General features: G+C 40.0%; 1 pseudogene; it reads left to right on the top strand.

Moving 5' to 3' along the window:
* Nucleotides 1-13,918: 13,918 nt before the first annotated feature.
* On the top strand, nucleotides 13,919-14,543 carry LOC120572606 (annotated as a pseudogene).
* Nucleotides 14,544-17,052: the final 2,509 nt, after the last annotated feature.

The following is a 17,052-nucleotide window of genomic DNA, read 5'->3' on the forward strand; positions in this document are numbered from 1 at the left end:
TTGTAATACTTGCTTTTCATTTTTTTACCCCTTTTCTGCCATTTTTCTTGTTGAGTAAGTGGCTGGTCTGTCGGATCATCCATCACCTCATCATTCCCCACAAATGCCTGTCGAGCAGAATGGATTTCTGACCCTTTTAGCGTGCCCCAAAACAAATTCTTCCATGATCTGGATGAACTGTCCTGGACGCCGATGAAGTTTGTCCCGTAACACAACAGTTTTGGTGGTTCTGAACCAATTCTCCGCATATGCATTTGTGTCCCTTGTTTGACCCAAATGCCCCAACATGACACCACTCCAAAGTGGTAGTGTCCCTACATATGGCTTCAATATCTTCACAAGATCAGGGCAAAAATGTGGGTTAGTTGGCAGTCCACGGTCCATCTCACCTTTGTCAGCTTCTTGCAGGGTTAACACCTCTTTGAATAGCCGTGTGAAGGGAGAGTTCCGTACAATGCCTTTTGGAGTTTTCCCTTCATCTTCACCTATTTCTCGATCCACTCCAGCTGTGTCCAGGGCAGCCTTCACTTCATTATCGAAGCCTTGTTTTTGTATTGCCTGTTGTAGTTCATTAATACTTGAACATGCAGAAGTCATGGAGTGTAGGGAGAATACATTAGAAATCATATGGAGGATCATCTGTATTTCCTTTAGATTGCTTGCATTTTGTACCAAGGCAAATGCATGTAGGAACAGAGACCTTGTACTTTTACTGCACTTCACTTTAGATGCCTTGTCTGCCACAATCTTGATCATATGTGCAGCACATATGTGCACAATTGTAAATGTACAAGGCTCTGTGTTCTGGCACACCTCCATGCATCTCTGTAAGTATTGGTGTATTGTACACTTTGACAGGGATGCCAGTGTTGCGTGGATGATGGCCCAGCTGAAATCTGTTTCCACTTTTGTGGGCGTGAACTCTTTTTTGTATATAGAGGTGTAATCTCGGCACAGGCAATTTAACCAGTTCTGTATGTTCACAGAAGTTTGGTCCGAGGTGATCATTTCTGCAAGGGGAACTACAGTAGGCCTTGGCGACTCCAGGGGCATGCACAGTGCATAATAGAGTACATTTTTTGCTTTAGGAGGTTTGGCTACTACTGTGCCTGTTGCATCAAGATATAAGCAAAGCTGCTTCTTGTCAATTTTTTCCTTCAAAGCTTTGAGCTGAGGCAGGGAGTACATGTGAACAGTAAAAGGTGACATCCCTATAAACTGCACATAGTGGTGTCTTAAAGCTGTACTTTCGGACCTTGAGTCCTGTGCTTGTTGTACAAGGGATATGTCCAAAAATGTGTTTTCATGATATCTGCCTTCAAGGTTTTTCTCACTGGATATCTTTTGGAGTACCGGAATGGATGGCACCTGATCAAAATTTCCTGAAAGGAGTTTTTCCTTTTTGGCACTAGCCATTTTTTTTGTGTGGATGTGGGTTGGGGTGAATTCCCCCAGTTCTTTTCTTATTTTTTCCCTTTCTGTTTTTCTTGTGTGCCTACGATGGGACAATGCTGTTTGGTGGTTCTCTGTACCTGAGACATGAATTTCAACAATAATCTCGTCATTGTGACTCCCAGGATCTTGGAGAATTATCATTTTGAAGGTCCTACAATTGGCAAACTTGCAATGTGCCTCCCCATGCCAAAAAGGACCAGTTCTCTTTCTGGAATCTTGTATTTTTGTTCTATTCCTTTTGAAAACTAAAACGCAGTCTGAAATGGTTGAAATCTTTTGGGCAAAGATGTCACACCATGTGCCTCCAAGATGTCCACTTGTTCCTTTTTCGGTATCTACAGGTTTTATGTCCTCCCACTCAGCTCGTGAAAAAGGGATTTGGTAACACTCGGACAGCACTTCGTCACTAGAGTCTGACCTGCTAGAGACATCAGGGCTAGATGTGTTGCTATCTGTGTTGCTATCTGTGTCTTCTCTCCTCTCATCCCTGTCACAAATCTCCTTGTCTTCTATGCTTTCTTGTTTACTGAATAGCCGACGAGCTGCTTTCTTAGGCTTTTTGGGGGGTTGACTAGAACAATTTGGACAAAACCAAGGTGAAATCCATTCCAGATCTTCATGTGTCCGTGCTCCAACACAAAATGGATGAAACCAGTCTTTGCATTTCTTGCATTCTACATAGGGCTCATGTTCATAGTTTGGCTGGCGGCATAAGCAGTAAAGTTTCTCTTGCTGCTGTGTAGGTGTATTCAGTGGCAGTGTTTCCTGAATCATGGAAAAAGGAAGAGAGCACATGTGATGTAGGAGCTAATGGCCTTTGAAGTGTCCTGATATACTGAATTTATGTTTGAGACAAAGTAATTTCCATTAATTACATATATCGGGACACCTCAAAGGCTTTTATGAGTTATCGCACAGTTGCAACTATAGGTAGTAGTCATGCCTTTATAGCATGCAACAAGCAGTTCAATTTAACAACGAATGCAACTAGTTCAACGTGTTGTACCCTACTACTTTCTTTGACCATGACAGTGCTAACAGTGGGCAGTTAGCATATTTACAGTTGATCACAGTATTGTGAAATAGACATTCAAGCACTGACTATATATACAGTAGCCTAACCTCCAGAATCATAGGCACCTTTTGGAAAGTTGACTAAAACATGTTTTTTCGGGTAATTGATTGTAATCTCAGCATGAATACTACAATGTTAATGGTACACGAATTTATTCTGACAAAAGGAAAATCTCATAAAGAAATAAATAATTTTAAGATAAACACGTTGCCCAAGTTGAGATTCCAAGAAATCAGCAACATTATTTTTAGAGCCCGAGCGTGACAGGGCGAAGGCCCTCTCGAAACTGAAGGAATTATTATTACAAATGCACGGTCAAGCGAGCGGTGTCCGGGCGGTAACCCCGACGCACAGGGAGGGCGAGTAGGGCCTGCATATCGCTGCTTGCAGCTTTAATTATACATGTTTTTAGTCAACTTTACTAAAGATGACATTTATTCTGGAGTGTAGTGTATGCTTGAATTGCGAATTCAAAACAGTGGAATTAACTATAAATAACTTAACTGCCCACTGTTAGCACTGTCAGGATCAAAGAAAGTAGTAGGGTATAACACGTTGAAATCGATGTCTTCATTGTTAAATTGGAGCGCTTGTTTCCTTTGCATGCTAATAAGCAGCTACCATGGGTTATACCAGTGGTTCTCAACCTTTTTGTGCCAGCCCCTATCCATTATCCAGGTCCCTACCGCCCCCATCAAATATTATGTAGGCTAAATGCCCCGAATATTAATGATTATGCCCCAATATAGGCCTATTATTGTTGTTACTATTGTTATCAAAAATAATCAAAAAATCAAATCATTGAATGACAAACAACACATGTATTAGTTTCCCAGGTATCAAAAAGCCATGTGAATAGAATTATATATATTTACAGGTTTTAAAGAAAAATGCAACCATTTGACATTCAAATTAAATAACAGCAGCCAATCAGAACGACTAGATATGTAACATTCAAACTATAATTAGGTATTATCAAAAGGCCTAGAAGAGGACTATAATTTGAATGTCCTTTTTGTTTGTGAAGTTACCTAGGGTGTCATGAAATGAGCTTTAAATAAAATGTATTATGCTTATTATTATTATTATTATTATTACAAACACTAACAGTAGCCAATCAGAAACAGCTAGCAATTTAACATTCAAATCTAGTTTTCATTCAAATCTAAAATCGAACTGTACCAACGGAAAACAAGCTGGCACTTATCAAAGGATCACACACACACACACGCACGCACGCACGCACACACACACACGCACGCGCCGCGCAAGTATTTTGGTGATGACAAACGACTTGAAGAACGACACCTACTGCCGAATGGAAATAAGTTTACAACCTTTGAAAGTTAGTGAGAGCCCTTTGTTGATGCTTAGAAGAGTCTAGGTTTGCTATCGCCTGTCTTGCGAGTAAATAGCAGAAAAAAACGTTTGGAAAAAACGCCCCCACATCACGCTGTGTTTTGTGGAGGTGTGAGCGTCCCGTACAGTAAACAGTGACATCACTTCCTCTATCGCTTCTATAAGAAAGTTTTAAAACACCAAATATAAGCCCTCAACTGGCCGGGAGTTTATGGAACAGCTGACTGTTTGCCAAACAACAACAAAGCACAGTCTATCTCGGTCTCTTTTCTTTCTCTCTTTCTCCGTGAAATGAAGCTGCATTCAGGTACAGTAGGAAACGTTGTGTTTAATAAACCATCTGACGAAAAAGTGTTACGGTTAAATATAAAGTCTACTTGTGCTACGGGGGGGTTACAGAAAACAACAGGACGTCACAGCGATTGCTTTTTTTATCTTCACGTAGTAGCTACAGAGCTCATTTAAGACGATGCTCTGACGTCCCGTTTCCATGAAGGCAGCACGGAGCTGCGCCAAACAAAGCTGACAGAAGCACAGAGAAGTTAAGATACCCGTCTGGTCCAGTCGCAGTGCTGTAAACTGGCAGCTTTTAATGTTGCAGACTACTTATTCTTTAGTAGTTTAAGTGTAAACATGTGTTGTTATTGTGAATCTTTGGTTTAAACTAGCTTTCAAAAAACGCCCCCCAAGAGGGCACCTCAACGCCCCCTTTCCAAAATATTGCTTCCAACGCCCCCATCATCTTCTGAACGCCCCTGGGCGGTACCGCCCGTTAAGAAACACTGGTAACTGGCCTTGGACCTGAAATGCTTAAAGCAGAGCTTAACTAGAGAGTGATGTCCACTGGCGCCCCCTGTGGTTAAAGGGAAAATCAGTAGTAAAAAAACTCCTTTAAGGCACGTCCCTCTGTTCAGCAGCCATATTGCTACACATTTTGGGAAAATATTGGGCATCGTGGCAACTGTGCGTGCGCCAAGGCTTCACGACAACTGCCATATTGGCATTAGTTATTAAATTCCATGCATTTCTATTTCTTAGTGCTGTGTCTCCGCATTAGAAAGTCTCATTTTAAATAAGTACTTTTGGGAGGACAGAATTTATAACGCTGAACTGTGTGGCGTAGGGTTTAGGAGGCAGGTTTAAGTATCACAAACGACAGAGGAGTAGTGATTTTAGTGTTGTCAATGAAATATGGGATCCTCCTGGACTTTAACATTTAATACAAATTAATTCATAATATTAGGCCATCAAACAACACTATAAAACAGGCAACAGACACTTTCTATGAGCAGTAAGACAAACAATAAGCACTTTGACAACTTTGGCAATTGAATGCATATATTTAAAGAAACGGTTGATTCAAATTTTGCAGCCACATGGTTAAAAAAAACAGAAAGCAGTGTTTACATCTCAATAAACTAACGACACCAACCTCAAGTCAGTGACTGTGTACTTCAAGTTCAAGCCAGTCTTCATCTGTGACGACGACGCAACCGTGGTCTGTGGGATGAACCCTTTAGGGTAGGCACTCTTCCCTCTACATTTTGATGATGTGGAGGTCTATGGAGAAATATTTGCCAAAATGACATCTGTAAAATGTATTTACGTGAATAATAGTAGCTTACAAGCAACATCTCACAAAACACAACTAACGACACCAACCTCGCAAACCAAAATTGTATCTCAGGTGGTATTTGTTCGCATCCTCATAGTCTCATCCGCTCCATATGTCAGACTTTCTTTCTTCAGTGGGTACACCTTGTGACTTTGTTCCTGAAGTGTGTCGTAGAGATTGTTTTTAACAGGTTATAAAAAGTTTACTATGTACAAAAAAGATATCATGTATGGCCCAACTACTTACTGCTTCTTCTTCATTTCTACGCTCGGCCAGTGGTGTCATACAAACGCCAACATCAAGTTGTAAACTAAATTAGAATTGTAGCTTTTGTATCTGCATTGACAGACAAAAACTCATGATAGACCTCTTCAAATTAAAGCACAGGACCTCTTGAAATGATAAATATATATATACACCTTGTTTTATGATTCATTAGGGAGTATACAGTTTTAGTGAATAAATGGCACTTTGTTGAAGTATTTAATATGTCAACTCTCACTGATTCTTGCTTACTCATTACATGGCGTTTGTAGTTTGGGGTTAGGAGTTGGTTTACATTTTCAGGGGAGCGCAAGGACGGGTACAGCTTTATCAATACTAGTTAAACAGTTTTATTCCCAACGTGTAAACATTTTAAATTATTTGTGTTATATTCTATCCTATTATTATTTCATGTGCTATTTATTTTCATTTATTGTGTTGTCTGCATATATTGTGCTGCTGCAACACTGGTATTTCCCATTTTTGGGATCAATGAAAATACGTCCGTCCGTCCGTCCCAGGGCAGATGTTTGATCCCAGTCCATCCCTGTCAGTCACTGTGGCTCCAGCAGAGAGGAGCTTATCCAAACTAAAGTTGATCAAGTCTACCCCGAGGTCAACCATGTCCCAGGAACACCTCACTGGCCTCGGCCATCAATAATGTCAATCACTCAATATGGCAGCAGATTACATACTATGACATCATTGATGATTTTGCATCAAGGAAGGTGAGGTTTTAGTTGTAGTTTGGGTTTTCTGTTCTTAGTGCTATAGTGTAATAATTAGATTATCTTTAGTGTGTCTTCACATTTGTGTGATGAAGGATTTGTGCTATTTCAAATATTTATTCTATATTGTGTCTTTTGGCATTTTTGGAGATAGAGATTGTGCACCTTGAAAAAAAAATTGTGGGGGTCGGAGGGTGTCGCCCGGGCGTCATTCAGTGTAGAACCGCGCCTGGATGTGTGTGTTGACATGTTAATGCACTTTATTTTGTACCCTAAATGTTCCTCTAATACAGTGACGCTTGAATTAAAAAGACCTCTGAGCTGTTCCCTGCTGACCTGAGCATGTGTAAAGAAAGAGAAGGAGCTGTGCCGGCCCTGCTGGCTGTCTGAATCAATTAATATGATGCTCTCATCCAAAGAGAGTTTTACATCTCATTGTAAAATAGTCTGTTTTTCATGTGAACATTTGTGCAGGAATGTGCAGTTTTTGCCCATGGGATAAAAAATCTACAGTTTAAATACATTTAAATACTCTGTTTGATTTGATGACTGATCACAGAAGTGTCAAACGCTACTAGTTAAAGGGAAGTACATTTTGAATGTTCACAGTTTTTTTCTTCTTAACAATTGTTGCTGCTGTGAGAGCTGAAAAGAAACCCAATTCATGTGAAATGGACTTCACACACACAGAGCTGCTACAGTAGAAGCAGACTTGTTAACCACAAGAGGAACAAGTCACGATGTGAACATGTCAGGGTGCCACACAGACCATTCGTTATTAACACTTGTTAAAATGTGACTCAAAATGTAGATGAGATTCATAAAATGTAAAATGTTGGTCACAACTTGGAAACCAAAGAAAGCATTTTAGTATTTACATGAAAGTGGATCAATAAAAGTATGTGTAAAGCCCAGTTCAGACCAAAGATTTTTGGGACCGAACATTCAAGAAATCATCGCCATAGCTTGAAGTCAGCTGTAAAGCTACCAACGTCATACAGTCGACACGTTATTGAAAGGAACTCTGGGAGATGAAGTCCCAGAGGCCCGAAAATCAAATCTTACGGGCGATACCTTTAAAGCAAATATTTTGCACATATTCTTATTTTGACTGTAACACACTAAAACACATTAAATTACTTTAATGTGAAATACCTAATTGGCATTCTTGATGTGTAGTTTAAAAACAGTTTATTTGAGTCTCTTTCTGATCCCCTTTCAGTGGTTTAACAGAGGCGAGGTGGTGCTGTGTTCACTTACTTGCAACTAAACTGGCCGCACCTACATAGAGAGAGTTTTGTTTGTTTCAAGATTATTAGAAGCTGTCTTGGCGGCAAAAATAGTACGCATGCACAACATACTTACACTCATATAACCTCATGTTCATAAACCATCTTATGTTATGCATGCATGTGTATGTATGTATCTCTATACGAGAGTATGTATGCATGCATGTTACTCTGCCAGTCAAAGAGGAAGGAGGAAGAGTTTTACTTGATGCGGATATACACTGAAAAAAGTCAAGACATCATTTCACCAACTGTCAGGATGGAGGACACATCTCTACTCTGGCTGCTCTGTAAGTAAACTGTGTTTCTGAAAAATATCAGCTGAAAGAAATAGGGATCGACGGATACTGGTTTTGCAAGGCCGACACCGATTATTAGTAGTTAATGTAACTAAGATTTGGAACTGATTTGCATTTACAGTTAAAATGAAAATCTTTAAGTCAAAATTAAGATTTTGGATTGTTACAAACTCCAACACAAAACCTTGTTTAAATGCTTTAACCCTGGGGCGGTCTTCCCGGCCAACCTTGAAATAAAACAACCTTTTTTCGACGTTTTTGACGCCCATTTTTTCACAGTTTGTATTTGCTTTTTCCAACGTTTTAAATTGTAAAATTTTTCTTTACTTTACATTTTCATCGCTTATTTCTACGTCCCATATTTTCTGATATAAAACAAAAATTGAAAAGCGGGTCGGGCCAATTTGACCCGAAGTCAGCACTTTTAAGGGTTAAGCAATTATTTAATTAATTAGAAACGTTCAACATCACACCCACATTAAAATGATCTGCAAACTGCCAAAAAACGTCCCAATAATCAGTCAATACCTAGAAAGAAATACAAGATGAAAGGAAAACTTTTTCCAGTTTACAATTATGATAATGTTATTTTGAAGGATTGTGTAAATGATTTAAAGCCTGTTTTTAGCGTTGTTCTTTTCATTTATTATTTAAACTTTGAACCGAACCAAACTCCAACTAACCAAAGTGTCTTATCTCTTCAGTTCTGACCTCACTGCTGAGCTGCCCAACAAACCAAGGTCAGTACACTGTTTTCTTGATGGAAAAGGTCGTGTTTAGCCCTCTGGGGCCTAAAGGATTTTTGACAACATCTGGTCCGTCTGGTTTTATTTTCTAAAAAAGCTTGTAAAACATTTATTGATATCACACACACAGCAATGCTACACAATTATTTGTGTTGTCTAAAACAGTTCTCCTATATATTTGGAGTCATCCACTGCAAAAATAAACATAATGAACATTATAACTCATATAAGAGGACAAATTATTTACATTTCTTCAAAAAATACCCAAATGTATCCCACATATCTAAACAGTGACGCCATTCTCCTCTGTAGAACGGGTTAGAACGGTAATAGACGATCTTTGATCACATCTAACTATCCTGACTTGTGTGAATGATCTCTTCTCGCAATGAACAATCTTTGTTCACCCTCGCGGATGCCCATATAAGGCGTAATGGACGGAGCTGCCTTCCATTGGATGTGTCAGTACCCGATCCGTTCCACCGGCACGATCCGTTCTGCGCGCTATGTGCAAGATGACACGTATGCCATGACGTAGGCGCAGATGATAATGCTGCGTTCATGCCACCTCGTCGGTGGCAGTCTGTCAGTAACCGATCCGTCCGCGCTAGCCTCCACCGTGATAGCTAACAGCTAATTCGGCTAACCGCCGAGCCGACAGCTAGATTCAATTTAAAATAACGCATGCGCAGAACGGATCGTGCAGGCAGAACGGACAGCTAGATTCAGTCTAAAATAACGTTAAGTCAAACATAATGGGGAAAGCAGGCTATAGCTAAATTAAGACTTTACAGTAATAACAATAAAGACAAGTATTGAGTGATTGTATTTTAAATGAGCACAAGTAAAGTAGAACTGACGTAACAGCTGTTATATATGTTAACGTTTATTTTCAAGTTTTATTTTGAGGGTCTTTTAAAGTTTACATGCTGTCTCAGCTAGCGGTCGAATTAGCTGTTAGCTAAACTAACGTTAGCTAGGGTGACCAAACGTCCTCTTTAGCCCGGACATGTCCACTTTTTACCTACTGTCCGGGGCCCGGGAGGTTTTATAAATTCATGAAAATGTCCGGTTTTCACTGTTTTTCATGGGCCTATTAAGCATGTACTTAAATTGACTGGTGCTTTGCACAGTGTACTACGGTACTTTGTTGTGTGACGTAATTCCCAGCGGCTGCTTTGTGGGCGGCTCTGCGATGCGCAATACACAGGGGACCAGAGCAAACAGCGGAGCAGCATTGCACACAAAATGCTGCAGCGTTTCCTGCTAAAGTTTTCCCACCGTGGTCAGAAAACACAGAGGAGACACTTTGTTTCTCTCACTATGACTCTAAAGTCATACTCGTCGCCGTCCACTCTCCCCTTAATTCTCCCTCGCTCTATCACCCACTCCCCACACACACAGACATGCCGTCTCGACACACACACCAGCGCACAACGTATTAACATCAGGCTACGGGCGAAGCTCTCGTGGAGCAAACCATAACAACCATAAAAGAAGACTTAGTGCAGCTTAACAGTTGAACTGCAAAAAAAAAAAATGTCCCATCGCACCATCCCGGTAGGGACCGGACTAGTGGGAGGCGGAGTGCAGCGTGTGCAAAGCTGGCATATATGTTTTAGTGTCTTTATTATTTATCTTATTACATTGAAAAGGTATTAAGACATATTTTGTTGTAGCTGGATTTTTATACACACAGAAGAGGTCATATTTAGAACATTTCATATTATTTATTTATTTTAAAAGAGAGATATTATTTTGTTACAGGTTGTTACAGATTTTATTTTATTACAGAAGTTATTTTGCACCATCGAGGCATAATTCATTAACCATTAATTAAGCCTGTCTGAATTTTTTCTCGTTCGGGGCCAAGTGTCCTCTTTTTGGAAATCAAAATATGGTCACCCTACGTTAGCTTAACTGTGGAGGCTAATGGCAGACCGCTACAATCAGCTAGCGGTTAGCCAAATTAACCGTTAGCTAAACTAACTTTAGCTTCCCGGTGGAGGCTAAAGGCAGACCGCTACAATCAGCTAACGGTTAGCCAAATTAACCGTTAAGCTAAACTAACGTTAGCTTCTTCCGGTGGAGCTAACGGCAGACCGCTATAATCACCTGGGGGCCGCAGGGCCAATTAGCTATTAGCTAACTAACGTTAGCTGGAGGCTAGTGTGGGAACAGATTGGGTAGTGTCGTAAATCCATCGCATACCACAGCGCGACGCTGAACATCTTGCGCATGCGCAGAACGGATCGTGCAGGTGGAAGCGGTGCCTGTTATTCCGAGGTGGTGGTGGCATGAACGCAGCACTATCATCTGCGCCTACGTCATGGCATACGCGTCATCTTGCACATCGCGCAGAACGGATCGTGCCGGTGGAACGGATCGGGTACTGACAGGATGACAAAACATAACATCTTCGAAAAGCATCATGGGAATTCAATATGGCGGCTATCGTCGTACCTAGCGGCAGCAATGACCGAAAAATTTGATAAATTATGGACATCAAGTGGATAAAACTTCAATGTAAGAGTTTGGATTTGTTGCTCGACAACCCCGGAAAAAGGCACAAGTTCCAGACTGGATAGAAACAGCCTGTAAATGCTAGAAAGACACCAAAGACACCACCGTGACCGCCGGAGCATCAGCTCTCAGCTGGAAAAGATGATATGACGCTATCTGTTATCGTTATGAAATGATTTAAATATGAATAAGAGATGCCGTTTTCTATCAGGGTACGATAGGCACAAGCTGCCAGTGTTAAAGTACTTTTAGAATGTGTAGAGGGGCTATGGTGAGTGTTCAAATAGAGGTTTTTGATCATTTAGAAGCCAGTTGTCTCATTTATCAAAACATGCGTAGAACAAGTTGTCAATGTGTGTGTTAAAAATTTTTGTACCGAACAATAAGTTTGGTATTCATCAAACCTGCACATGAACAATGATACATCTCACCTACATCTACCTCGCCGGCTCGTTCACACTTTGAAATCCCCCAGAATACCAGATATGGACATCCCTTTGAAACTCTGAGTAGTTTTAATGTAGAGATACTTGTTGTGGGCAAAAGTAGAAAACGAGAAAGACAAAGATGAAAAACATCACACACAATGAGGTTAAGATATTGGAGCGTCCTGGTAGCAAACATGGAGGAAGGTTTCCCAGCTTAGATCAATTATTGATTGTGTAAAGAAATGAGCTGATTCCTTATGTTTCCCAGATAATTAATGTGAAGTATCAGAGGCCCAGTCACACTTTGTCCAAAGCAGTGATTGTCACAGCAGCTTTGATATGATATATTTCTTATTAATATGTCATGCCACTAAGTAGCCCGTCTCACACGGAATTACACCCACCCATATAAAAGTAATTTCATTCACAGCTTCCGGCTTCAATATCCACACACAACATATCCTACTCTGCACAAAATAAAGAATAAATAAAACATTTTACAGCAGCCACAATAATGTAACCACACACATTGTCAACTAGACATTTCACACCAAAACTACAAACACCCAAAAATTGGTAACACTTGCAATAATAGTACATGAATTACCATAAATTCATGCATGACTTCATGCATGAAAAGCATGACTTCATGCGTAGTACTTCATGAACTGTCAGTAATGTACAAGGATTAATAGTATCTCATGCATAACTTAATGCAGGAACAATATGTTAATTCATGCATCGATTAAGGTATTTCATTCATCATCACTTCTGATTTATTAATGATGTGCATGTCTTTTCAAAGGTAAATATGTAGTTAAAGTGACAGGCTAAAGAAACTGAATTGTAGTGTTGTAATCATGATTAACTAAATATGTCTTCTTCATGTTTGTGGCCCTTTAAATAAAGTGCTGATCTGCTCCATCTTTAACATTGATAAATAAGATATGATTAATGGTGGCATATGCAGTTATCATCTTTGTGAAAACAAATTGCAAAGACATTTCTGTTGTTCAGACACAAAAGTTAGTAAAAAGTAAAATAAAAAAATATCCTACTTAGGTTAACATTGTTTTCAATTATTATGGTTTACGTGCTTAATGTTGTTGTAAATAAAGCAACTATAAAAATGCATCTGCAGTATACTGTATTTTGTGTCAATTTAGTGATCTCAGTATCATTTTGCCAACACACTCCTTTAATTCTTAATGCATTTCTTTTTGTGCGACCAATAATCATATCTTATTTATCAATATTAAAGATGGACCAGGTCAGCACTTTTTTTGAAGGGCCACAACAATGAAGTAATGAAGAAGTAATATTTAGTTAACAATGAGTACAACAGTACAATTCTTCAGAATGTATGTACACTGCGTTAACTGGTCAGTTTTTTTGAAGAAGACATGATAAATCAGAAATCATGATTATTGAAATACCTTAATTGATGCATTAATTAACGTATTATTCCTACATTAAGTCTTGCATGAGATACTACTAATCCTTGTACATTACTGATAGCTCATAAAGTTCTACATGAAAAATGTAATGCTATTAATGAATGAAGTCATGATGATAATTCATGTACCATTATTACAAAGTGAAGACCGTCAAAAGTGTTACCAAAATATGTAATAAATAAATATGTCACTACCAGACAGATAATCATCGATACAAAGCAGTCATCCTTTTAGCCCATGCTTGTTCTAAAAGTATAAAAAAATGTTTTATGTTTAAACAACCAAACTAACAGATGTATATCCTGCCTCATCTCTTTTACTTTAACTTTGTTAAATAATTGCAATCTTAAATCATGATAATATCGACAATATAAAGCAAAATGAAATACATTTTCGATTTCATTGAGATCACATAAATAACACAGTCCGTCTTCCACACTGGTGCCCGACCAATGTCCTGTTTCAATTCCAGACCTGAACTGAGCACACACAAATCTTTTCACCTTGGACAGATTCAATTTTACATTTTTCTAAATACCAAACTAATTTTTAATCAAACTAGAAGTTCTAAGTTTTGGTTTGTTCTAAATCTCAGCAGCACATTTCTCTTTAAACTGGTGAAACATTCTTTTCCCCTCCTCGTTCCAGTCTCTCTGACTGTGAGTCCCAGCAGATCTCAGATGTTTAAAGATGAATCTGTCTCTCTGAGCTGTGAGGGAGGACGACAGCTCTGCTGGATGGACTCTGAGGAGGAACACAACCAGAGAAACCAGGACTCAGTGTGGAGATGGCTGGGGAAAAACTGCTGGTTCTTCCTGTAAAATCAGCTTCATGGTCCCAGGGGACAGTGGAGTTTACTGGTGTGAGTCCAGAGAGGGCAAGCACCAGTAACAGCATCAGCATCACTGTCCCTGGTAAGATCAGACTGTGGAGTCAGTATTGATGAAGCTGTGTGTGAATGGATGACATGCTGTAGTTTGTCTCTGTGTTGAGGTGGACCAGTGATCCTGCAGAGTCCTGTCCTCCCTGTGATGGAGGGGAGAAGACCTCACTCTGACCTGTAAAACAAAGAGGTCCTCCAACCTCCCAGCTGGTTTCTATAAAGATGGCTCCTTCATCAGGAATGAGCCTGCAGGTCACATGACCATCCACCATGTTTCCAGGTCTGATGAAGGCCTCTACAAGTGCAACATCAGCAGTGTTGGAGAGTCTCCACCCAGCTGGGTCTCTGTCACAGGTGAGGAGGTTACCTTTGATTTCAGGAGTTCATTCATCCAGATATTCACCTGACAGCTGATTCTCTCTACAGGGAAACCTCGCCAACGAAGCCCTCCTACGAGCTCTCTGCCCCTGACACTTCAGCTCCCCCCTGACACCACAGACCCACCAACCTCTGCAGCTCCGGCCCCTGACACGTCAGCTCCACCCCCGGCCTTAGACCCCCTCCCCCTTGTGATCAGACTGGTCGTCCACCTGGTGGTGTTCTGTCCGTACTGCATCTCCACTTTCATCATGGTGTCTTTATATCGCCACACGGGCCACAGGTAACAATCTGAATCATTCACTGACCTTATGATCAATCAATCAATCTCACACCACCACTCTGGTGTTGATCAGTTAACAGCTCATCAATTATCTACATTTTCTGTCTAACCTGCTCTGACTGTAGGAAATAACCTGCCTGTCTGCGTGTTGATGACCCCTCCCACCCAAGCTGAGGAGGGAATTGGATGAAGACTATGATGATGTCATCACTGCTGTCACCACAGAGCATCAATTCTGAACTGATCTGAAAAGCTCAATTTTTCTCATAGATTAGAAAGAGTGGAAGCCTCAGAAAGCTGAGTGGCAGCGACACCATCAGCTTGTTTTAGTCGAGCTGAAACGGGCCGCTTCAGAAGTAAAGGTTTCTTCTCGCGCGTAACGTTGCTCTGAACTGGACTTTAGTAGCTTATAGTTGTTCAGGTTCTGCTGTTAGTGGTGTTGTTGTTCATGTCTTAGATGCCAAGTTTTTAATCTCTTCAGATCAAATAAAATAAAATGATGAGCATCTTTTCTCTCTGTGCTTTGTGATCATAACTTCACTTCTCTCATATCAATCAGCCTGTTTCCTTGTAGCTGACACTGTGACATATACAGAGGAAGGGAGGCTGTTACTGGCTGTCCAACTGCTGTTGGTCCTCACCAAGAGAAGAACCTCACCAACTCTGACATCACATTCAACATGGCTGCCCCGAGCATCAACAGTAGTGAAAGCTGTGTGAATATACTGTTTATTATCACTTCTGTTTTATATCTTGGTTGGTTGACACCTTGTTGAGTGACATTTTGCAGGTGAAGCCCCAGGAGGCCCCTGACATTTTGGGCCCCTGGGCCTTTCCCCGTAGGCCTGTTCAGTAATCAATGCCCACTGTTTAAGTGTTTAAATATTAACATTCACAACTAACACTATACTTTCCTCTAAAAAACTTTTAATAACTGCATTCATACAAAGAGCAGCTACAGTATAAGTTTAACTGAGGACAAGAAAGTAGTGAAGCCAGGAGCTCAGGTGTCCTTTCATGAACTTGGAACCTTGGAACTAACACAGAGACACTGAAATATAAAACATGTCCTTTTTATAAGACGCCACGAGATGGTGCCCTGGTGTAATGGGAGGAACCTGACGTTTACAAGTGACACTCCAACAGTGGAAAAAGAAAATAATGTGCACTGAATACAATATAAATGTAACCCAGGGTTTCTTATATTGTCTAGACTCAGGGTTAGCTGTAAAATAGACACACAGTCTTCCAATGCCAGAACCCAGACAGCACTGCACATCTCACTTTATTCAACACAACACAGATTAAACCAAACACATACCACACTTTATCCACTTCTGTTTTCCCCATCACAATAAAAGCTCCATGTTTACTGTCAGTGTTGGGCAAGTTATTTCCTAAATGTAATACATTATAGATTACTAGTTACTGTAATTTGAGAGTAATTAGTGTATGTGACAATATTACTGTCTCTGAATTTTAATGCTTTACACTACTTTTGCATTACTTTTACGTTACTTTCACCAAAATAACAGCAGAAGTTTGACTTTACATTACATTACATGTCATTTAGCTGACGCTTTTATCCAAAGCGACATATAATTAAGTGCTTTCAACTGTGGAGGTTCAAACTCCAGACAAGTAGTAAGTGCAAGTACATTAGCTTTAAATAAGCAACGCTACCAAGAGACATATGAAAGTGCAGGTTCAAGAATTTTTATTTATTTATTTGTTTGTTTTATTTCATCCGAGGTTTAGTCGGAAGAGATGTGTTTTAGCCTCTCGAAAGATGTGTAGGCTTTCGGCCTACACATTTGGTAGGTAGCTTGTGAATTTCACAACCGGATCAATAAAGTCTCATCTTTATCCACTTTAATACATCATGATTCATAATATTTTTGTATACTTAATATGAATATGCAAAGTAACTAAAGCTATACAAAATAGAAAAGTAAAGACGTACAATAGGAAAGTAGGAGAAAATGAAAATACTCAATTAAAAGTACCTTACAGTTGTGTTGAAGTACGGCATAGTTACTTTCCACGGCTGATAAAATGCAGTGGTATTTACGTACAGCAAGACTAAACATTAATTCACGACATGTTTAAATCTGTCAGCAGCTTCGGACACACTGCTGTTCCGCTGACGTATGTCGTGCTTCCAAGGTGCACTCCCAGGTGAGGACTTCTTCTCTGGAAATAGATAGCAATAACTTCACAGACACAGATATGTATTAATACAATAGGCTTCTATAGAAGGAGAGCATCCC

The sequence above is a fragment of the Perca fluviatilis genome, chromosome 14, assembly GCF_010015445.1.
Source record: "Perca fluviatilis chromosome 14, GENO_Pfluv_1.0, whole genome shotgun sequence".
NCBI lineage: Eukaryota > Metazoa > Chordata > Actinopteri > Perciformes > Percidae > Perca > Perca fluviatilis.